This window comes from Notolepis coatsorum (assembly GCF_963971535.1).
Source record: "Notolepis coatsorum genome assembly, chromosome: 12".
Taxonomy (NCBI): domain Eukaryota; kingdom Metazoa; phylum Chordata; class Actinopteri; order Aulopiformes; family Paralepididae; genus Notolepis; species Notolepis coatsorum.
In genome coordinates, this window is record NC_140176.1 from 62058267 (window position 1) to 62085077 (window position 26811).

Below are 26811 nucleotides of genomic sequence, written 5' to 3' on the forward strand. Positions count from 1 at the left end.
ACACACACCCACACACACACACACACACACACACACACACACACACACACACACACACACACACACACACACACACACACACACACACACACACACACACACACACACACACACACACACACACACACACACACACACACACACACACACACACACACACACACACACACACACACACACACACACACACTCTTATTTGGTTACAAAAACTTAATTTCCTGCATTCTGGTGCAGGCATTTTTGAAATTTTACCCTTTAAATGCCAGTTTGTGTGATGGCATCACAAATTATTGTTAAAAAAAACACACAAAAAGTAAAATATTTTCAATATATCAAATGCAAAGTAAATTTTTCTGGGGGGGATTGTTACAGGCTAGGTATGTGTCAATGATTAGCAGCAACACAGATTTTGATGGATTTTTTGTAATGTCAGATTTTTTATCTGACATTACAAAAAATCTAAAAATAAATGGTTATGATCAGGGCTGAAGTTTAATTAAAGATTTATGACTGTTTAGACTGCATTACTCTCTGTCACAGTGATCTCCTGGTTGTTCCCCACTTAGGTTATCTAACTATCGTGCCACCGCAACCAGAAACACTGGCCTGGCCTGCTTCTAAGTTCAGTGGCCTGACTGCAAAAAAAAATGTTTACTGGATGTTTACTGTTAATGCCTGTGTGTCTAATTTTATGTTATGTTTACATATTTTATTTTTTTTAACTGTAAATTATTTTTATTTTTTTTTGTGCTTTTTTTTAATGTTTTCAAGTACCACCAGCAGTACCACCAAGTACCACTAGTGGTACGCGTACCACAGTTTGAGAACCACTGCTCTAAGGTATTAGCCATCAGACTTCAAAAGCATATGACGTCTTTAGTTCATCCGGATCAAACTGGCTTCATAAGAAACCATTTGATCACTGACAACATAAGACGATTACTATACGTACTAGATGCCAGCAAAGACGACACCACACCCAAGGCGATGCTGTCCCTGGATGCAATGAAAGCTTTTGATAGGCTGGAATGGTCGTATCTATGGGCGGTATTAGAAAGGATGGGGTTAGGAAAAGGATTCATTGATATGATTAAAGTATTATACAAAGACCCATCGGCCATGATTTCAACAGGTATAATCACCTCCGGAATATTTCCGGTATCACGCTCTTCTAGACAGGGTTGCCCTCTTAGTCCCGGACTATTCGATTTATCACTAGAACCTTTAGCACAATATATAAGACAATCCCAACTCATAGAACCAATCGTAATTAAGGGCACACAACACGAAATTAGTCTATATGCGGATGACGTAATACTGTTCATGCAAAACCCTAACACCGCAATGCCTTATCTTCTCAAGTTGATTAATGACTTTGGCGACCTATCGGGATTTAAAATAAACTGGCCAAAGTCGGCTTTCCTTCCACTGAACGCCCCTGCAGAGAATACAAGTCTTCCAGGGGAAATACCAATGGTTAAACACTTTAGATGCTTGGGAGTTGAAATATTCCCTACCATAAGCCAAACGGTGAAACACAATTACACAGAAATCCAAAATAAAATAAAATGCGACCTTGACAGGTGGTCAAAACTTAAAAACTCAGTACAGGCACGGGTTTCAATAGTTAAGATGGATGTCTTACCTAGAATCAACTTCATCAGCTCAATGCTTCCGTTACCCCCTCCAGATGGTTACTGGAAAAAATTACACTCTTCCGCATATACATTTATTTGGAATAACAAACCACCACGTATAAAAAGATCCACCGCACAGAGAAACAAAGCCGACAAATTTTTTCCACTATTTTAAGGCGTACACTTTAAGACCACTGACAACCAGGTTTGAACCCCAAGCATCAGTATCCTGGAGAAATTTAGAAGTAAATATAGTAGCACCACAGAGACTGCAGGACATAGTATACACCAAAATATAAATTAAGCAATGCAAACTGAAATTTGGCCCCATAATTACACATGCTATCCGGATATGGCGTGAAACACACAAAAAATATTCGAATCCACATAAATGGCATAATCATACTCCCTTATTCAATAACAATGCACTCCTGATTAGAAAACGACCTATAAGATTCCCTAGATGGGAAAAGCAAGGCATACATACATTAGGAGATGTTTTCAACAAACAGGGTATTTGTAGCTATGATGAAATACTGTAGAAAAAAAGTTTAATCTCACCGGTTCCACTTTTCTTTTTTACGCACAATTATTGTTATGTTTGAAGACTCAGGGGGTTCCATTAACGACACCAATTGCACACCACAGATACCACACATTTTTCTATGAAAGAGAGACATCGAGAGGTTTTGTATCAGATTTGTATCATCAATTACTAACGGCTTCGTATGAAACCCTCCACCTAGACTCTGTTTGGAGGAGGGATATACCAGACCTAGAAAAAGATTTTGATTGGCAAGAAGCCTGGGCAAATGTTCGACTTGCATCAAGGAACCCGGACCATCAACAAATCAATCTTAACTATATTCATAGGACATACTTGACTCCTATAAGACTGAACAGAATGGGTCTTAAACAAGACTCCAAATGCTCCTTATGTACAAACGGGGACGAGGGGACATTTATGCACATGTATTGGGACTGCCCACCAGTTAAGATATTCTGGAAAGAAGTGACCCAGCAATTATCAAATCTCTTAATTCTGAATATACCTGTACACCCCTCTATATTACTGCTGAATGATGTTTTTGAATATGCAGTACCTATACAACAAAAGAGATTGGTTTTAGCTGGTATTACAGTGGCTAAAAAACGTATAGCATCACGATGGTTTCAACCAGAAAAAATTTGCCGAAAGGTCTGGATTCTTACATATCTCGATGTGATTTATCTAGAAATATCTACAGCAAGAACTTTGGGTCTCAATGAATCCAAATTGACAATGTGGTTAGAAGTGGTGGAGAGAATAAAAGCTAGCATTTAATGGTAGTGTTTGGGTAGGAGCGAAGGATAATGGATGGATTATCCATGGGGGGGTCCAGGGCGGGGGGTGCGAGCAGGAGCATAATTGTGTGTAGGGGAATAGATAGCAGGTATTAGGGGTATATCTTGTATAAGACATTTATCCAAACGATGAGTTAACTGATGTACACTGTTTTACAATGCTTGTATATCTAATCGTGTGTTGTCATGTTTGTTTATGTGTTTGTTTAAAAAATTATTAAAAAAAAAATACAAAAAAAAAAAAAAAAAAAACTTGCGATTTGGATTTCTGTTTTTGTCATTAGTACAACGCGTAACACAGCAGCTCTTTGGCATTGTGAAGGACTGAAGAGAATTCCGCTTGATAGTCTTTAATTTGACGCTTTAACAATCCGATTCTGCACTAAATTAACCGTACACAATGTACCAGGCGGGGCAGTTTCCCCCCACGCTGCAGTTGCCTAGCAACAACAGACAGGAAGTTGACTTCGAGAATAGCCTGGGTGACATTTCCATTGCGCCGTGTCTGATGGCTAGCTACAGAGTTCACGGCTGATTGTCACAACATTGATTGGGGCGGATCATCTCCTCTTCAGTCACCACTGGTCTATTTACATGTAGATCTATAAGGGCTAAGTTGTGGCATTCAGGCAGCAATTTGAGCCCGTTCTGCCCTACACAGGTGGCAAATTATCGCCTGAACAGGCCATTTCAAATTGCCTTTAACGCTAGAGACTGTGTTTTCATGGAAATTGATAGGGTTGCTGCTGTGCTCTCTCATTTCACCCCATGTATTTAGGAAATTACAAAAAAATAAGAAACAATTTAATAATCCCTTTGTTATTATTACAGCGGTCCTGTCTGGGTTTGATTTGATTTGATTTGATTTTATTAGGGATCCCCATTAGCTGGTGCGATAGCAACCAGCTAGTCTTCCTGGGGTCCACACACAAAAAAACACACAAAAACAATCACTATTGCAAAAAACAAAATTATTAAAAGTCAGTACACACAATGCATAATGAACCTACTGTAACAATTAATATAGCTAAAATTAAATTAGTGTAAAACAAAAACAAAAAATTACTTACAGTGTTAAAAACAATTAAAAAACTATTTAAGATTCTTTATTAATTAATTACAGATTCTTTATTAATTAATTACAGTGTTAAAAACAATTTAAAAACAATGTAAGATTCTTTTTAAAAGTGAATCTACTGTAAATGCAGCAGAGGTTCCGAGGCAGGCCATTCCACAGAGTTAATGCTCTAAAAATAAAAGATCTCCCCAGCGCGCTGGTTCTAGGACCTGGCAATTCAAGCTGCCCACTACTGGAACCTCTAGTGTAATGCTTGTGCACAGTATTACTAAAAACAATCTGATTATGTATAAAAACAGGAGTCTTACTGCTCATGACCAACTTGAACAGCACAAGTATATTAAAAGACAATCTATTTTCAACGTTAAGCCAAGAGAGGCGGGCATGCATACGGCTCACATTAGACCTTAGTGAGCAGCCCAGTACCAACCGTGCTGCCCTGTTCTGGACCACTTGGAGCTTCCTGAGGTCACCACTGGCAGCAGATGACCACATCGCAGAGCAATAGTCAAGATGACATAAAACTAAACGTTGCCCTATCTGACATAAAAGGGGACGGGCAACAAAAGAAGCACATTTCCTGGAAATACCAATTGCTCTTCCCATTTTTAAAACAATATAATTAATATGCTGAGACCAAGACAGAGTGCAATCCAGAATCACTCCAAGGAGTTTAGTACTTTCAACTTGTTGAACTGCTGAATTACACAAGTTTAAATGAAGCTTTGGATTTGTAGATAACCTGTGCCTTGTTCCCAGCACAATACATTTAGTCTTGGAGATATTAAGGACAAGTCTATTACATACTACCCAGTCATGCACAACTTTAAGTTCTCTACTCAAAACTTCATTAAGTACATTGCATGATGGTGCCGCGTAATACAATGTTGAATCATCTGCATAAAGAACTGTTGTAGCACATTTGGTAGCCCAAGATAGGTCATTCGTAAATACAGAGAAGAGCAAAGGTCCTAGGCAACTTCCTTGCGGCACGCCACACTCTAGACCTCTGCTACTGGACAGGCTGCCATTTAGATACACCTTCTGTGATCTAGAGGACAAATAACTTAGTATCCACTTTAAAGCAGAAGAGTTAAAACCATAACATTTAAGTTTATCAACCAGTAGAGAATGGTCCAGCACATCAAATGCAGCACTAAAATCTAACAGCACAGCTCCCACCAACATAGAGTTATCTATAGCTTTAAGCCAGTCATCAGTCATCTGTATCAAGGCAGTAGAAGTAGAGTGACCAGCTCTATAGGCATGTTGAGAATCTGTTGCAAGCTTGTTTGAAACAAAATACTCTTGAATTTGTGAATGCACCAACTTTTCCATGATTTTGCTCAAGACACGTAAAATACTTATAGGTCTAGAATTTCCCTCATTAAAAGCAGCTTTGGTATCCTTAGGTAAAGGAAAAACCTTAGCCTCCTTCCACATCTTTGGAAATAGACCCACATCCAAACATCTATTCATAATATGACATATAGGAGATGCTATAATACCAGCAGTCATTCTCAGCACTTTACTATCCAGGTTATCTAGGCCTGCTAACTTACTATCAGGAAGAGAGCGGAGTAACCGCTCCACCTCACTGACTTCAGCCTGATGAAATTCAAATTCACACATTTTGTCTTTCATTATAATATACTTAATACAGTCATTAAATATGGTTTTGATGTCCCAACAGTTTAATTGGTCTGTGAGACGGCTACGGAAGTAGTATACCCAAAAAATTTACTGTTGTTATCTTTTGTGATATGGAAGTGTTAAAAAGTGATTATACCCTTCGAACAACACCTTCCACACCCACACACACACACTATGCACAAGCTAGACTGTGACAGAAAACATTATAAAAGAAAAAGAGAAGAAATAACAAGAAAAGGGAACTTTCACACCAGCCTTGATTTTCTCAGTTGAATCGAACCCTGGAGATTTATTGTGGTTAATTTTGGTTAGTGTGTCCATGTGTTGGAGGTGTGAAAACAGTCGGAACAAAAGCAGGAAAAGATCAGCAAAATCACACATTTAATAATGAAGGCGGTTTTTGTCATGCCGATTGCTTAGCTCCTGGTATTGCTGCTAGCCTGTTCAGAGTGGACCAATTGCTTGGCCCCCGGACATTCTGGTTGCAGCTTTCTTGAGAACCGCGGTATGGCTGTATGCAGTGTCAAAAACCACTCATCCGATCGACTTCACGCTCAACACTGCACTCTCCTGGGCTATCCGCAATACAGGTGCCAAGTGTGAAGTCGATCGGATGATCGTTTCTCGAGATATGCGAAGGAGCACATACAGATGCAGACAGATGGACATATTCCTTCCTTTATTGTTAGTTATATTTGGCAAGTGGATATCAAAGAGTTGGAATATGACTAATATTTTGAGCTTCGAGCCTTGACATTTAGCCGTTATCCTATTTTCATACTAGTGCTCGTTTCCCTATGCTTTTTCTTTTGTTGTTGCTGTTCTATTTCAATCTTTTAAAAATGTTCTTATGTACCCCAGTTGCTATTGCATATACATATTTGTGTTTTATTACACGTATACAGTATGTACATACATACTGGTAAGCGGAGTGAGTTGCGGTGGAGATTTAATTGAACTCAGTTGACACAGTTCATCTTTAGCCTCGTAGGCATATTTATTTCTCAGGCGAGAGAGATGCGGTTGTGCTGCCGCTCTTTATATCAATAACAATCAATAACAAATAATAGACCGGAACAGGTACAGGACGGTACCGGCGTACAGGTAATGCAAAGGTAACATCAGTGACGTCACGTACTGGACATACTACATCGCCTTCTGTAGGACACAATGAGTAAGGGTGCACATAATAATAATAATAATACATTTAACACCCCCACTCGAACTTAGCTTATTGTGGTACATAACAAAACTAAAAAAGAATATATTCTCCCTCTTTGGCGTTCAATACAAAATAACAACGAAAACACATTGGCACATACATGCTTTTCTTGCACTCTAAGTGCCAAACAAATACTGAGCAAACTGCTTAGTGGCTGGTTTTGACATCACATCAAGTCAAGTCAAGAGTTTTAATTGTCACGGCATACAGGTATACAATGAAATGCGGCTGGTCTTGCCCGCGACGATGTGCAATACAGTGGTACAACATATAATAGAATCCAATAAAAATACAGTGGTACAACATATAATAGAATCCAATAAAAACAACAGTGCAATAAACAGGTACATGGTGTGCCATCTCGGTATCTGTACATAGTATTTACAGAGCATATAGGACATGCTAGGTAGCTTTAGTAGTGCAATACACTGTTCCTGATGTTATACTAATTTAAAGTGGCCTTTCCTCTGGCCATAAGTGTGCGTGTGTGCGGCATGAGTGTTAAAGTGGCTGCTAGTGTGTGAGCGTGCTCAGCGTGCGTGTCGTGTATGTGCTTGTGTGTGCTTGTGTGTGGATAGTTCAGTTTCTGTGTCTCTCAATGTTCATTGTTCAAGGCTCTGATGGCCTGGGGGAAGAAGCTTAGCCTAAGCCTCAGCAATCATGTTGTCAGTAGGACAATATTCCAAACATATCCTCCCACTATTCACAGTTTCTCTTATGAAGTGATATTTAATATCAATATGTTTACATCTTTGCCTGTTTACGGGGTTCCTGGCTAGTAGCTCCTTGGTTATCATCGTAAACCTTGGTTTGTGCATACTGACATTTATCAATACCCTTGAGTAGCTGTTGCAAATACATACACTCCTGTATGGCTGATGCTAAGGCCATGTATTCTGCCTTGCAGGTAGACAGTGCAACTGTTGGTTGTTTTCTACTCTTCCATGAAATGAGAGAGCTTCTCTCACTTAGACTGGCACAGTACCCTGTGGTACTACATCTGTCTGCAACGTCTGATGCCCAGTCAGCATCACATTTACATTTAGTCATTTAGCTGACACTTTTATCCAAAGCGACTTACAAGTTCTGTACGACAAGTCATCAGGAAGGGTACAACTCTTATCAGCTGAGTAACAATGTTCATCAAAGTGTTGCGTGTTACAGTATAGGTTAGTTTATTAGTGCATGACAGTACGGTTAGTTAGGGTTAGATTATATCTTTTTTTCTTCCATTATTTCAGATAATGGTTGAAGAAGTGCGTCTTTAATCAACGTCGAAAGATTGGACGGGATTCGGCTGTCCTAACTGGGGTGGGTAGTTCATTCCACCATTGTGGGGCAAGAACTGAGAATAGGCGGATCACTGTGGATTATTAGGCCTAGTTCACCTAAATCATTATTTTTAAAGCATAATCCACGGTCTGATACCTGAACACATGTTTTACAGTGTTCCAATTCTCTTCACTTCGTTCAGCAAAATGCTGAGAAAGTTTACGGACTACAAAAGTTATATCTGGTCTAGTGCATGTAGCCAAATAGATCAAACTTCCCACTGCCTCTCTATACATCCTCGGTTCTTCAAAATTGTCTGCATTTTCTGTGTATTTAAGTTTTGATTCACATGGGGTCTCTCTGGACCTACACTCTTGCATTCCAAATCTGGAGAGGATTTTGTTCACATACCTCTGTTCCTAGAAAATGTTTAAATTTTCCCAGATACTTCATCTTAAACCTCACAGCGAGCATCATTTTGACACCTTTCACAACCTCCTCATTGGGTCTCATTCCTGAACGGATTTACGACCAACAATTTCCTCTTAGGCAGATTTCTGCCCATTTAAGACATATCAGGGCTGGTAGCGCGATTCCCCAAATTTTCCTGAGATCAGATTTGAGCGTGGCTGAGAGCAGATTTAAGAGTGCTGAGGAGCACACTTATGATTGATTGACTAATTGAAAATTGTATTAACTTGACAGACTGGGTTCTCATAGTGATTCCTTCATGTCAACGCTACAGGCCTCCTTGGAATTAATTACTTAATCATAATTAAAATAAATATGACAATATTTGTACGATATGAAATCACGGATTTGATTTCGGAAAAAGAAATAATATGGATTCATCTGATCACAGGGCAGCTGGATTAACCATATCTGAACCAGCTATTTTGGACAAATGTATAATTACTTTAATTACTCAGATATTCAAACACAATATTATGCAATTATTGTGAAATGATTGAAAATAATAATTATTTAATGCCTTCTGTGGAATTTGTATTTCTTATTTGTTACATATCTGTTTGAATGGTATACAATGGGACAGACCTTTGTTTGATATAGCTATAAACCTGAATTCCTTCGAATATATCATTAATCAATTAAATTGTATTGACAGTTATCAGCAGGATTTTGTTCAAAACCATTCTCAGTGAGATATGCATGTAACAGAGCATTCAAGTTTCTGCCTGACTGCTTTATACCGTATATATGTTTCCTCGTAGTCAATACTTTGCTTTTGGCTGTAACCTTTTGCAAAAAAATCTTGCTTTACATTGGTCTGATCCATCAGTATCACTCTTGATAGTATAATTATACTATAGACCCATCTACCCCCCACTGCCTTTTTGCCTGGTGGCAACTGGGTGATCTTGAATGTGACATTCTCTTTCAGTGACTGCATTTCATCATGCATTGCATTTACCCACAGATGTGACTTGGTTGACCTTATGGCATCCTGTTAATTTAATGGTATGTCACAGACTGCTCTATAACAAGAGTCTACACATGTTACCAGTCTGTCTGCTGTATCCTTAGTCACATAATCCTGAAGGCGCACTGGCTTTCTCCTAACTCTAGGTGGGTACCTTCTACCCTGACACTCAGTGCTAGGCTGTTCACATTTAGCCTCAGAAACATCACTTTGAACACTTTGACCTGATGCATTATCTATTTTTTCATCATAATTTTCCTCATTTTCAAGGATCCTGGGGTGTAACTGTACATCTCTGTCCTGACATTCAATGTGTGATCCATGTGTCTGTGTTTCTTTTTCTTTGGCTGTCTCGTTTGTGAATTTCACTAACCTGTGTTTTCTGACCTTCTCTGTGTCTGGATATAACACAAGACAAGCTGGGCTGTTCTTGTCATATAAATAAAAAGACCCTGCTCACATCTGGAATCTAACTTCCCTTTCTCTTGTGTGTAGGCAAAACATACAGATCTGAATTTCTGAAGTTTGGACATGTCTGGTTTCTTGCCTGTGAGCATCTCATATGGTGTTTTCTTTGTGCGTCTACTGTAGCACCCGTTTCTCACATAGGCTGCCGTCTGTACAGCATAACTCCACAGCTTGTCTAACAACTTACTGTCTAACAGCATACACCGGCCCATTTCATAGAGGGTTCGCCAACCTCTCTCTGCTGTGCCATTTTGGTGAGGTGAATAGGGTGCAGATGCCTCATGCTTAATCATATTTTTGGTTAACAGTGCTTTGAATTCCTTGCTTGTAAATTCACCGCCGTTATCAGATCGTAAACATTTCACTTTTCCATAAGGGGCTGAGTCTGCCAAGAACCTCTCTGTGCCGTGTACTGCATCACTTTTGGATTCGAGAAAATACACAGTCATGGCACCTGAGTAGTCATCTAAAAAAAAGGGGCCTTACAAATACATTTGATTTGATTTGATTCATTTTTGTCCACATATGTTCGTTATGGGATTAAAACGTATGTCCAGTAAAAGTCTGACATGCATGATCACATGGCTGTGTTTAGAAAGTTTGATTTGTTTGCCAATTGGCAGCGTGCAATTTGACTAATTTCAAATTAACCTTGCTGTGACAGCGCCCTCATATTTCTCAAAGAAAAACATCACTCATGTTGTATATACAATAGGAGGGGGCTTTTTCAAGTATAAATATTAGAACACCTACTGTATGATGATGAGAGCATAATACATTCAAAGACGCAGAAGTGGGCAGTACTTTACAACCCTGAAAAAAATGTGCTCTCAATCCAATCTCCAACCTCGCCTTCCTCTCACAAACCCTTGTCACCTAGGCTGGTAAAGCTATGCCTCCTAAAGTGTTAATCGGAAATACAGAAATACCGGCTACAGGCTTTCCGGTTTCCGGGCACCCACTGATCTGTTTATAGTCCCCAGGGAAACAAACAACAAGCAGACGCTCATACATCTTGAAGGAGGCGATAACGAGGTTGTTTCTGGGGGGAGTGCATTTTCACGAGCACCTGTCGTGATTTCAGGGGTGGGACTTCCTATCCGATTCCCACTTTCGGCCGTAGTGCTTTACCAGGCTTTATCTCTCGAGATAAAGCTGGGAATGAGGTTACTTGTCACCACACAACTCCAAACCCACCTGCTCTCCAATAACCTACTTGAACCGCTCCAGTCCGGCTGCCTCCCACTCCACAAAACTCAAACTGCTTTTCAGATTTTTCATGCCAGACATACAACTGAGTAGCTAGTGACTATGCTATGTAAATAATAATAAAAAAATAACAATATGAAGGGAAATGTTAATGGGTTGTCAGCAATACTAAACCAATACTGAGATAACCTGCTGTTTGTGGTAATAGCTGTTTTCAGAGAGGCATTCCAGCAAGCAAAACTGTGGGTTTGAGGCTCGAGTCAGACTCAAGCTGTATAAATTCAGACTGGAGACTTGAACTTGCCTGCTATAAATCAAATCAAATCAAATGCATTTGTAAGGCCCGACGACACACGTTAATGTCCCCATGGGCTGGACACGTCTTTTAAACAAGTCAAGAAGAAACATCACAATAAATCAAGAACAAACCAAAAACACCATAAAGTCCTAAACTATTTTAATAAATAAAAATAAATGAATGCAACCGTCACAAACAAAGGTCTGATGGCAAAACAAAATACCTGGGCCGGGCTGTTGTGAAGCCAGCCCATCCAGTACGTGCTTTAAGCACAGGTCCTGGCAGGTAATATAGGATACATTTTCCAAAGGTAAATAATCTGTATTAAATAAGGAGGGGAATGAAACCCACAACGATATGCAATACAAGGGAAAAGGGAAGGGGAGAACAAACAGGAATATGTGACAAGACAAACAGACAAACACTAAACAAACAAGTAACCCAAGTGTCACAGGACACACTCAACCTTACATGGTATATGAACCAGCAAGATACAATAAGGCTACTGGGAATAGAAGTATCACAAGACACAATCAAGCTTACATGGTAAATGAACGAGCAAGATACAATAAGGCTACTGGGAATAGAAGTATCACAAGACACAATCAAGCTTACATGGTAAATGAACCAGCAAGATACAATAATGCTACTGGGAATAGAAGTATCACAAGACACAATCAAGCTTACATGGTAAATGAACCAGCAAGATACAATAAGGCTACTAATAATAGCAGAGTGAACCAACCAAACACACAATAATGGCAGTAAGGTCAATACAATATTAAATCCACACAAAGTGGCAAAAATGGCAACCCAACACTCCACTCAGGTCAGTGGCAATGACAGAATGAGCCCCCCGAATGTGTGTTGCCTGCCAGGTTTTAACCACCCGTCCACTGCGGCTGATTGCCCTCAGCTGCCACTCCTCAGGCAATAGGAACAATCGGAGAGACGGGCGGCACCTGGGAAAGAAAAGGGATAAATAAATATAAAGGTGACACACACTATAATACAATACAAACAATACCTATACTAACCAGATGTTCACATGGTGTTACAAATACAGTAATAATGACCAACCCTGACCTACGTCTCAGCAACACTCCCGACATACCCCACACGAAGGTAAGGAAAAACTCACTAAAACCTAGCAATAGGAAAACATGCACCACAGGCAATGTGGAGGAGAGAAACCTTAGAAGGGCTGTTCAAGGGGGATCTCCCTTCTTAGATGTCGGTGATAGTAGCGTTGCAATAAAACAGGCGAAACAGTTGGTAAGCATGCACTCATATATGAGATTGGACTTGACTTGAGACTTGAATGTTATTATAAAAATTACTTCACTTGAAACTTGGATACTCAATGAGTATCGGACTGCAGCAGTGACAGATCAGTAAATAGCGTTTTGGTATGACACCAAGAGGTATTTATCTTGAGTTCAAAGGTCCTTTCAAATACATTTATTTTGTAACTCTATAGCTGCTATACTGGTTGGTTGATTGATTGGTTGGTCCACAAAAGTGTCCCCATCCTCTAACTGCTAGTTTTTTAGCCCTAGGAGAATGAAATTTGGCATGGAGGTCAGTGTGTGTGTGTGTGTGTGTGTGTGTGTGTGTGTGTGTGTGTGTGTGTGTGTGTGTGTGTGTGTGTGTGTGTGTGTGTGTGTGTGTGTGTGTGTGTGTGTGTGTGTGTGTGTGTGTGTGTGTGTGTGTGTGTGTGTGTGTGTGTGTGTGTGTGTGTGTGTGTGTGTGTGTGTGTGTGTGTGTGTGTGTGTGTGTGTGTGTGTGTGTGTGTGTGTGTGTGTGTGTGTGTGTGTGTGTGTGTGTGTGTGTGTGTGTGTGTGTGTGTGTGTGTGTGTGAATGGCCACAGCCGTGACTTGACTTGAGACATGACAAAAAGGACTTGAGACTTGGCCTAAATGACTTGGATTTCTACAGAAAGACTTAAAAGCAGCACTGCTGGCAAGCAATTTTTCCCTGTTACAGTAGATAACATTTTATATTGCATGTGGTGGGCATTTATCCAAAGGTAATTACTGAGTGTATATAGGTATTTTTGTATTATTATTTTTTTTTTTTGGAATGGATAGGCCCAGTAGGATTTCAAATTCAAAGTGCCATGCTCTATTATGCTCCATTAAGCTACACAGGACCAGGGAATCAGAAATAGAATTAAAATGCTTTTACTTACTACATACAGTAAGTAAGAGGCACCCGCTATAATTCCATGATATATTCCTCCTCTCTCTCCCTTCCTCACTCTTCCCTGGAGCTCATATAGAAGTAGCTTCTATGTGTTTATATTCCTCCTCTCTCTCCCTTCCTCACTCTTCCCTCGAACTCATCTGGAAGTAGCTTCTGTGTGTTTATATTCCTCCTCTCTCTCCCTTCCTCACTCTTCCCTCAAACTCATCTAGAAGTAGCTTCTGTGTGTTTATATTCCTCCTCTCTCCCTTCCTCACTCTTCCCTCGAACTCATCTGGAAGTAGGTTCTGTGTGTCCTGCTCCTCCCCTGCTGTTTCAATGCCCGTAAATCAGAACGAGAGTCATAGATCACCGGAGACTTCACAATAATTTATATGCAAATCCGATGCCATCTATTAGCCTTTCACGGAATCAGTTTAGATGATTGTGAAAACTGAGTAATGCCTGCGCCTGATCTTCACCCTCAGGCTTCCCCAAAGTGGAGGTGTATTGTCAAAAAAGAAAAACCATTTCAACACCACCTGGAGATGTTTTAAGAGATTTACCCAGGCTCATGATGCAACATTACATCATGACCTTAATCTCCGGGGGCACCTTTGATTGATGCGCCGTGAAAATGTTATGAATAAAACGTCAGATTACTGCAGTACCATATCCTTTTAAGGGATTCAGCCGTACCCCCGCAATATTCATGACGATCAAGTGCAGAAGAATCAGAATGCCTATGAGCCAGCCAAGCATGGATCGCCAAAGGATGAAGTGACTCTTTATTTAATTGACGGTGACAGCGCACATTAAAATATACAGTATACTGCAACAGATATAACCAAAAGCGAATTCTCTGTAGTCCCTCAGTAATCTGTAGTCCCTCTTTATAATTGGACACGTCAATAAAGATAAAGATTTGACTCATATAACATTTCTTATTAGCAATAGCATAGATTTTATAAACTGTGAATCCCTCATTTCTTGTTATCATAAATGTTCATTGTTAATCCCAGTATGTGATACATTCATACTTTACGACAGTGATAAATAATTAGCATGTGTGTATGTATGTGTGTTTTCAAATGTAGCATTCTAGAACTAACTACAGCTGATGTACATATTAATAATTTGTAGAGGTTTTTGCAGCCTTTAATCTACAGTAAAGTATAAACTAATGCACAAATGTAACTTTAAATTTACAAGTTATTTGTGGACTACCTTTTTCAGAATGTTTCTCACCTGTTTATAAATCCGCTTTTAGCTTCTGTGCCCCCGACACACATGGAACGTCTTGCAATGTACCTTAAAACACAATACTTTAGAATCCTTTGGACATTTTAAATCTTTAATGACCAACCATTTCTCCCCAGTCTGCAGTTGTTTTTAATTGTTTTATTGATTGACTCTCTTGTTTTTTCTGTATTTGTCATGCGCTGTGTTTCTTGTCATCTCTTTAAATGAGAGTTGAACTCAGTGATTTTAAGACTAAATCTAGGTTGAATGGATAAATTAATAAATTATTTGGTAGGCCTATCTGTAAATATATGAATCAATAATGTATGAATCATTTACAAAGCTTTTTGCGGCATACAATCTACTGTATGAACATTAATTAAGGTTACAAAGCTGTTTTACATCTCGTCGACAGCTTTAGGATCCATTTCTTCTTTGTGTCTAAACAGGACCACCCAATCCATCTGAGGTTACAGGACCACCCAATCCATCTGAGGTTTGCTGAGTGAAGTGGACAGGGACGAGTGATATACCCGAGGGGGCGGGGCTTCATACAATCATACAGTAGTATTTCACCCAGCCCTTTGACACAAACTTAATCTACATACTAAAGTGAACCTTTTAATTGTGGTGCGAGCTCACCACAGTTAACCTCAGCCATTTGACAGTGATGCATTCACCCCCTCTCTGCAACAGAGAGTTATTCTCAAATGAAACAGCCACCGCAGTACATTCAGTGCTCTGCACCTTGAGTTGGTAGGCAGGAAAACTCTCACACCTGCCATGACTATCAATCATAAATGACACAATGACGGTTGTCAAAAGGGTAGTGAGAGAGATGAAGCTGGCTGTAGAATGTGACATTTTCCACACTCATATTATTATTATTATTATATATAGATACGGTTGTAATTTGGTTGTATCAATGATTGTGTAATGATTATCTACTATACTACAGTCATAAAATGTACTCAATGGGTCTCATTCCCGAAATTTTTTCAAAGATATATTCTGGAAGACTTATCTTGGAACCACTGAGACATAATCAATGACTCTGAGTCCTGAACATGCTGGTAATACTGTATGTCTTAAGTGGCTGAAAAGGTCGCACAAATTATATGATCTGATATCTGCTTGGAGAATGGCATTCTGTCTTAAACTCGAAAGCGCGTTCCCGTTCAGGTCATTTGCTTACAAAACACCGCCTCCAGAGCTCCTTATAAGGCAACTAGTGACGCAGCTGTGTGCAAATGAGTTGGCGGAAGTGCTTTGCGAGTCTTGCAAGCCGCGTGATTACGAAACCTAGCGTCAGTCAGTGCCAATCAGAGAGCGTCTCCGAGAAATGCGGCTAGGTTTCGTAATCACGCTTGCGTGCCATCAAAACTAGATTAGATTAATGTATTGGCATCATATACAGCTCGCGGTACACCTGCCGCAGCGCGCGCGCACACACACACACACACACACGCGCGCGCGCGCGCACAGTACTGTGTATGAATGAATGAATGAAATATAATATAGCCTACGGCGGGCGTAATGAATGAACGCAGTATGGCTTATTATTCCATAATTAAGCCTATAGGCTACTGTTCATTCGTAGGCGTACACAAGACTTGTTATGGAATAATAATGCAGTCTATTTCCAGTGCACCGATTAGCTTTAGTTCTTATTTATTTATCCACTGTCATTTCAGTGTTGGTGTATAGGCTATATAGTGTACCGTAATTCCTCTAATAGTAACCCCGGCTTGTATTTGTTTCAACTGTAGCGGCTACCAGGCTTGTATTAGGAGGAGGCATGTATAAGAGAGAGGCCTATATTTCAAATTTTCAAACAGATCATAATGAATAAATCAACATTTTGTGTCAGTTTGATCCCAGTAAAATGTACTGGGTTAATTTATTGAAACCAAGTATTGTATGAAATACGGTAGTAAACAGTGCAATTACAGGTGGTCAAATAAAGTAAAATAGTGCAATCACAATACTGGTATAATAATAATAATAATAATAATAACTTCGTTTTATACCATTCTGAGGTAGGCTTACTCTCTTGGTAAACATTAACACCATACCATTATATGGTATTTACTGCACAGCCAGGCCAGCATATAACAACAATAACAAAATATATTGCCTATGGTAAATCCGTTGAGGGAAATACCGTAATTCCTCTAATATACATGAAACCCGGCTTGTATTAGGAGGCCGGCTTATAATTGCTTAGCTCAACAGCGCACCCGGCCATTAATAGAGACCCGGTTTTTAATTGAATACTGGTTACTATTAGAGGAATTATGGTATTTCAATATAAGTTTAATTGATTAATGATATATTCGAAGGAATGCAGGTTTATAGCTATATCAACCCCCTCCAATGTACAGTAAATTACCAAGTATGGTTGTCAATATTCCAATGTACAGTTTTGCTTGTACAGTGTAAGTCTATCCCCCACCCACCTCTCCTACCCAACCTCCTCCAACAGTTTCTACGTCAAATGTACTCTCTTTTCTGGACTCTTTTTGTATCACAAACAGTATTGTATTTGCAAATCTGGTATGTCATACATGTAGAGATGTAGCAGTACTGTCTATCTGTGTCGTGTGTGTCATATATGTTATGATGTATTGAAAATGGGGGACCCTGATGTAAACAAGATGAAATTCTTTCTCTGGTCTGCATCCCCTTATGTAATTGAGCTGTACTGTACTGTATACCCATTCTGCAATCTGTTAATAAAGTTTTCAATCAATCAATCAATCAATCAAACAAAGGTCTGTCCCATTGTATACCAATCAATGGGATACATTGCATGTTGACCTGCATTCTTTCAAATGTATATAATTAATCATTAAAACAGATCCACTGTAATTTCAGTGTTGGTGTACTGTATAGGCTATATAGTGTATTTCAATATACGTTTAATTGATTAATGATATATTCGAAGGAATGCAGGTTTATATCAAACAAAGGTCTGTCCCATTGTATACCATTAAAACAGATATGTAACAAATAAGAAATACAAATTCCACAGAAGGCATTAAATAATAATTATTTTCAATCATTTCACAATAATTGCATAATTGTGTTTGAATATCTTGAGTAATTAAAGTAATTATACATTTGTCCAAAATAGCTGGTTCAGATATGGTTAAGCAGCTGCCCTGTGATCAGATTAATCCATATTATTTATTTTTCCGACATCAAACGCGTAATTTCTTATCGTACAAATATTGTCATATTTATTTTAATTATGATTAAGTAATTAATTCCGAGGAGGCCTGTAGCGTTGACGTGAAGGAATCACTATGAGAACACAGTCTGTCAAGTTATGATGACATTTTAAATTAGTCAATCAATCATGAGATTTGATCGTGGCTGAGAGCAGATTTAAGAGTGCTCCTCAGCACTCTTAAATCTGCTCTCAGCCACGATCAAATCTGATCTCAGGACAATTTGGGGACTCCCACTCCCAGCCCTAATATGTCTTAAATGGGCCAAAATCTGGCTAAGACGAAATTTTTTGTCGTAACTTCGTTCGGGAATGAGACCCATTGATGCTCGATACCGCCGTCTAGCTGGATGCGGCCGGTATTGCACTTTGTCAAAGTCAGTCTCATTCCCTATGGTAACACCAAGGTCCCTGTATGAATAATGAATACAAATATCGAAAAAAAGGAAAAATGATCAAATAACGAGTATACTCGTTGTTGGCGTTCAAGCGTCGGCTCCCAATAACGAATAAAGTCGTTGTTGGCGGGGAATAAGTTAAGGTAAATTGAATTACTGTCAAGTGAGTAAGAAAGAAGAGATCTTGTATCTCAATGGGACATTCCTGGATAAATAAAGGATAAATAAAAAATAAAATAAAAAAGTAGCAGATGCTATTAGCACCCAGGTGTTCATAGCAAACAATGCTATCTGCACCCGGGGTGAAATAGCCAATGTGCTTATTTACACCCAGGTGTACAGTATATAGCATGGCAGACTCAAGCACCCAGGTGTACAGTATATAGCATGGCAGACTCAAGCACCCATGTGTACAGTATATACAGTAGCATGGCTCCCATGTGTACAGTATAGCATGGCAGACTCAAGCACCCATATGTAGAGTATACAGTAGCATGGCAGACTCAAGCACCCAGGTGTACAGTATATAGTAGGGATGTCCGATATTATCGGCCTACCGATATTGGCATTAAAATGTGATATCGGAAATTATCGGTATCTGTTTAAAAATATATATATATATATATATTTCTTTTTTGTTACATTTATTTCACCTTTATTTACCTAGGCAAGCAAGTAAGAACAAATTCTGATTTTATTTATTGTCAAAAGTATGCATAATGTTGTGTTAATTCCATGACAAGATATATGTAATGTTAATTACCTGAAATTATTCAGTTTTTTTGGGGGGGGGGGACCCTGCATATATCGGTATCGGTTGATATCGGTATCGGAAATTAAGAGTTGGACAATATCAGTATGTCGGTATCGGTAAAAAAGCCAATATCGAGCATCTCTAGTATATAGCATGGCAGACTCAAGCACCCAGGTGTAGAGTATATATAGTAGCATGGCAGACTCAAGCACCCATGTGTACAGTATATGCAGTGGTTCTCAACTGGTCTAGCCTCGGGACCCAACATTTTCCTTAGTCGTTAAGTCGCAACCAAAGTTTTTGAACCATTATGATTTATTTCAAATTTTCTTTTTTGCAGTAATACACAATCTTTCATGCACTGTTAAAAACATGAAATAAACACAAAAAAGTGCAACAAAAGTGCAACTAGGGCTAAAAACCCAATGAAATAAAATAATAATAAATAATATATGCTTCTTAGCAGACTTCTTAGCTTAACATAACATACCTACAGTAAGTTTGGGGGAACTAATGGATAACTGGGGTTGCAACAAAAGTGCAACTAGGGATAAAAACACAATGAAATAAAATAATAATAATAAATATATGCTTCTTAGCAGACTTCTTAGCTTCACATCACAGGGAACTAATGGGATAACTGGGGATGTGAGTCTCAAAGTCTGGGGTGATGGTAGACAAAGCAACTCTGAGGTCATGCTCAATGTCCAATCTGTTTCTCTGCTTTGTCTTCAGCTGGACCAGAGCTGAGAAGCCACTTTCACAAAGATAGGTAGTGCAAAAAAACTACTTTTTTTTGTTTACTAATAAGTACATATATTACATATAATATGATGTTTTCTGCAAACTTTAAACTTCCCCTGCTGGGGATCCTTTACCTCAAGACTACTGGGTTAGTGTAGTGATGCCAGTGATGCTGAATTTCGCCCCCAACAGGTAGAGGAGGCTCAACACCCTGACCCACTCGCCTACACTCACAACCGATGATAATGATTGATTACGATGTAACCTCTGTCCACCGAGTGAGGAGACTATGGGTCTCATTCATCAACGGACTTAAGACAAAAGTCTAGAACAAATTTTGTCATAGCTGCACGTTAAGCCTTATAGGGGGACCCTGCTTTTCTTTATCATAAATCGATCAATAGAGATCGTATTAGATCCCCAATTATCATATCATTACTAAATGAGATGTCATGCTAATATGTCATGTTCTACAGTAGGACTTACTACTACTGTATAATACCTAATAAAACAAGTAATTAGAATAATAGAAGCCTACTTTGCTGGAACGATTAATTTAGCACGTATACAGTACGTTTGTGTGTGTGTGCTCGTGCGCAGAGGCTACCTCACTACGCGGTTCTCCACACACACACGCGCATGTTTACAGTAGGCGTATATTATTCGAATGACTTGTTTTATTAGGAGATCGGAGATACTCTATGCGCTGCGTACAGTACACATCTTAAGGCCGCCACAGAGTCAGGCATACTGTGAGCGGACCGTACTCCGCACGGCATGTCCGCAATCGTTTGAGGTTTCATAGTCAAGCGTACCACCGCGTACCAATTTCCTACATTTCTCATGCCAGTTTACTACATTGAATGCAGGTCGATGTCAACCAACACGCCGAGCAGCCTTTTGTGTGACACCGGTGCCTTTTGTGTGACACTCTGCGGAGTCCGGTACGTGCACACGGCTGCAGACCTGGCTGCGCACGCGTCTCTGTTTATATACATTTTTGGTCTCTGTAAGCACTAGGATCACACTCCAGTGCACTCTACTCACATAAGAAATGGAGTAACCAATATGATCAAAAAAGCAAAACTGAACTATTTTAACGAAAAAATTGAGGAAAATAAAAATAATCCTCAAAAACTGTGGAAGTCTTTAAAAACACTGGGTCACAATAATAGACTCAAGACTAAAACCACAAATCTCAACCTGAAAATAGATAACACGATCATCTCTGACAAATTGAGCGTGGCAAATTGTTTAAACACCTTCTTCACAACTGTTGCTACCACTTTGGTGAACAAACTGCCGATCCACTCTGGCCAATATGGCATACAGCACATCCAGGCCTTTTATAAGGAACTGGGTGTACGTGAAAATGATTTTAAATTGACTGAAGTAACTACTGAAGAGGTTATGAAAAAGCTCAGTATGCTGCAGCCAACAAAAGCCACAGGCCATGACAATATTCCCACCAGATTTCTCAGAGACTCTGCTTCCATCATAGCTCCCATTGTAGCCCATATCACCAACCTCTCCATCAACCAGGGTCACATCCCGCAAGAACTCAAGCTTGCTAGGGTAACCCCTCTATTTAAAAAAGGAAACAAACTAGATCCAGGTAACTACTGCCCCGTTTCTATCCTTTGTTCCATATCAAAGGTAATTGAGAGGCTGGTATATGAGCAGATAGACAACTACCTGACTGAACATAGACTATTGTACCAGTTCCAATCAGGTTTCACCTGTTTACTGTACCTGACAGATTATATAAAACGGGAGATGGACAAGGGGAACTACTGTGGGATGGTAATGTTGGACCTGCAAAAGGCGTTTGACACGGTCAACCATTCCATCCTACTAGAAAAATTTAGAGCGATAGGCTTTGATAGCAAGTCAGCCAAATGGGTCAAGTCCTACCTGGAGGGAAGAGAACAGGTGGTAGACATCAATGGCACCTTGTCCTCGTCCCTTCCAGTGACATGTGGGGTCCCCCAAGGAAGCATTTTGGGACCTCAACTGTTTTTAATATATATTAATGACATGAAATCGGCATGCGATTGCAACCTGTTCCTGTTTGCTGACGACTCTGCACTCCTGGTCTCAGACAGGGATAAGTCTAAAGTGGAAAGTGTCCTGAGCAGTGAAATGAAAAAAATCTGCTCCTGGCTCAGTGACAATAAATTGTCTCTACATCTGGGAAAAACAGAGGCCATACTCTTTGGGTCAAACGCCAACCTAAAGAAATCCCAGGGTTTTAAAATTAGAGTAGGTGAAAACATTATTGAGGATAAAGAGGAGGTCACCTACCTGGGCTTTATTTTAAATAACAAACTTTCTAACGAAAAAATGGCACAAAAAGTTATTACTAAGGTCAATCAAAAAACCAAATTTTTATTTAGAATTTCCTCGTTCATAAATAGGAACGCTCTGAGGACCCTAGCTGGAGCCCTCATCCAATGTCACTTTGACTATGCTTGCACTTCATGGTACAGCAACATATCAAAACAAATGAAGACAAAGCTCCAGACCTCCCAAAACAAACTAGTGAGACTCCTGCACAACCTTCACTTTAGGACTCACCTAACGCCAGCCCACTTTAGCAGGCTGGGATGGCTTAGGGTTGAAGAAAGAGTACACCAGCTTAAAATGCTACTGGTTTTTAAAGTACTAAAAGAAACGGTCCCCAAGTACCTAGTCAATTATTTTAATAAAGTAGGAGATGTCCACAAACACGCCACAAGAGGAAGCCCCACGGACCTGGTCCCGCCGAGAGTCAGGACATGCATGGGGAAAGATGCATTTTTTTACTCTGCTACGGTAATGTGGAATGCCCTGCCAACATTTTTAAAACTCCTGAACTCCCCTCTCGGATTTAAATCCGCCCTAAAAACATGGCTCAGCAGCAACTCAAATTGGTCTTAAAATGTTTTTTTTTATCTCTTTTATCATAACTTGGCTTTTATTTCTTTTATCATGAGTTGCTTTTAAGGGTTTGCGGATTTTCTTTTAACATTAGTTAACTGTATGAGTTGTCAGGTTAGGTGTTTTTATAATATTTTTTTTAGAATGTGTCCTGTCAGTGTACATGTCCATTTGTGTTTCTGTGCCTTTTTATGTTCCATGTATGGACCACAATGGAAACAAGCCTTGGCTTTATTGTGTTTTATCCATTTTTGACCTGCGTTATTGACACTGTTATTGTCTTGTCTTTTAAAATGTTTTTTTTTGTCATACGATTTGTGTCAAAATAAAGTATTCAATTCAATTCAATTCAATTCAAATATTCAATTCAATTCAATATATAGGCTCACAGTCCGTGCACATGCACAGTCAGCGCACATATTCATGGGGGTATCCGCACGGTCCCAAAATCTGGGAAACTCTGCGGATGCAGAAACTTTCATTTGGCCTGTACGCCCGACTCTGTGGTGGCCTTTAAGATGTCATGCTAAGATGTGTACTGTACTGTATTGTAGTAGAACTACAGTATGCCTACTATAGGACAGTGCATACAGTATCTGCGATCTCCTAATAAAACAAGTCATTACACACATAGACTATACAGTACGTGAGTGTGAGTGTGTGTGTGTGTGTGTGTGCACTGAGGCAGGTGGCCAGGAGCGTACAACAAGATGGTATCATGGACCGCGGAATCGGTATGGCCAGTAGGGCCGTGGCCCTACCAACTATATCTGCAACCATTATTTTTACCTACAAAATATTCTAACATAAGGGAAAATGAGCCAAAAATCTAAAACGGTCGGTCGGTCTGAGCCTCAGCTTTAGGTGTTCACTGTCTTTCTTTCTTCTTAATTTTCTTTGAAAGCTAATTTGCGCATTCTTTTATTGTTTGTTATTAATAATAATAATAATAATAATTATTATTATTATTATTATTATTATTATTATTATTATTATTATTATTATTATTATTATTATTATTATTATTATTATTATTATTATTATTATTATTATTATTATTATTATTATTATTATTATTATTATTATTGTGCGTTAGCTAAGTTGTTTATTTGTTTTAATTCTTTAGTGTGCACTTTACATTTATTCTTAGCTCTTGTTCTTGCTTGTAAAAAATAAGGGTGCAGTACTTTACTGTATAACTGTTAACCCTTTCACTGCCACACGACGGAGGGTTAACCCTTTATTATCACACCCGATGGTCGTGAAAGGGTTAACCTTCTGTGTATTGTCGCAGTGAAAAGGGTTAACCGGTTGGTTACGCGGCGATGTTTTGATATTTTTGGGGGGGGGGGGGGGCACAGTTGGGAACCTCGCCTAGGGCGCCAAATGTGCTAGGTCCGCCCCTGGGTGTATCAAACTCAAACATTATGTAAACATTAATAACATTAATAATAATAATAATAATAATAATAATAATAATAATAATAATAATAATAATAATAATAATAATAATAATAATAATAATAATAATAATAATAATAATAATAATAATAATAATAATAATAATAATAATAATAATAATAATAATAATAATAATAATAATAATAATAATAATAATAATAATAATAATAATAATAATAATAATAATAATAATAATAATAATAATAATAATAATAATAATAATAATAATAATAATAATAATAATAATAATAATAATAATAATAATAATAATAATAATAATAATAATAATAATAATAATAACATTAATTAACATTAACAGTCAATATGTATATCAGCAAATACATTTCCGTCCACGCAGTGTGCAGTGTGAGTGCTGCAGGGATCTATCAAAGTCCAATCAACCAGATGACCCCGCTGTTCTTGCAGGTACAAAACGGATACAGGGAGAAGGTACATCTCAGAGAAATCGGTCTGTTCATTCCAAGTGGTTCAAGGACCACAGATGGCTAACGTTTTGCCAAACAAGAGCAAAACTGTTCTGTACACAATGTCGTCTTTGGACAATGAAAGGACTCGGTTCTGGTTTAAGCAAAACCAACGAGAATGCATTTTCAGTGCTTGGATTTCAAAATTGGAAAAACGCTGTACATGCCTTTAAAAAACACGAGAGTAGCAAATACCACAGAGAGGCCATGGACTACCACCAGGTACACGTTTCCTACCAACGCCCTACGAACTTTTGGAGTGTAATTTTTTTTTTTTTTTTTTTTTTTTATTAATTAATTGGCCATACCTATTCCAAATGCGTTCCGCGGTCCATGGATGGTATAAATATGGAATATTAATACAGTCTATTCCACTATAGCTATAGTGTGCTGTATGGTGACAATACATTTTAATCTAATCTCATTTTGATCCATCGCAAATCGCTTCCACACTACCTGTTGAATACAGGGAATCAGCACAAGGGTCACTTCCAAGGAGCTTGTCGTAAGAGAAAACGTAAGACAATGTTGGGGAATGAGGTCCTATCTCTCCATTTTAAATACATACAGCGTGCCTGCACGATGACTCTAATTTACTCATCATTAGTACTAGCAACACTTGTAAAACTGACATCACAGTACAGTACAGACTCCAGGCGGAGACGGAGATTGTGAAAATGATGATACAGACACCCTTGCTTCCAAAATTAAATACCATTTGCAGCCCATCGCCAGCCAAGTAAACACTATATGCCCACAACGATGGGACTTATAATTGACCATACTCATTTCACCACACAGCACAAAAAACGGCCACTAGCTGTGGGGTTTACAGTGATATGCGCATCGTCAATCATTCTCATTGATCATCAATACCACTCATAGAATTGCAATAGAAAGCATGCACACCATTTTGTTAATTTGTCCGAAACAGCCCACAAAACAGCCATGCAGCCATCGGTCTCGTTCTGCTTCATAACGTTATTCCCAGGGTCTTTATTGGGCACAGCGGCAGCAATATAGGCGAGGCTGCCGAGGCAGCCGCCTTAGGGTCCGCTGGGCGTCTGGGGCCCGGGCCCGGGACTGAATGGAGTTGCCGTTCATGGGACTGGATCAGTGGCGGCTCCTGAATTCTTCTCCAGAGGGGGCGCTATACCAAACATTTTGCAAACATGTACCACGCATTGGCCAAATAAAGTACAGTCTAATTCACAACTTGAAACACAATATATAAATAGAAAAGTTAGAAACAAACTCGCTCCGTCTCCAAAACACAAGCACAGAGAGAGAGAGAGAGAGAGAGAGAGAGAGAGAGAGAGAGAGAGAGAGAGAGAGAGAGAGAGAGAGAGAGAGAGAGAGAGAGAGACACACCACGGCGGGTGCAGCACAACAGAAGAGAGAGAGAGAGAGAGAGAGAGAGAGAGAGAGAGAGATGGAGAGAGACACACCACGGCAGGTGCAGCACAACAGAAGAGAGAGAGAGAGAGAGAGAGAGAGAGAGAGAGAGAGAGAGAGAGAGAGAGAGAGAGAGAGAGAGAGAGAGAGAGAGAGAGAGAGAGAGAGAGAGAGAGAGAGAGAGAGAGCGTTAGTTAAGCATTAGCTGAGTGGCTAACAGCAGCTAACGTTAGCTAAGAGAGAGAGAGAGAGAGAGAGAGAATTAACTCACTTTGTTTAATTGAAACGTGGTCTAGCCCGAGAGAAATACGGCAGGAGAAATGCGGCTACGGTAATGGAACGTTCTTTATCAGACAGAATCGTCACTTCCTGTT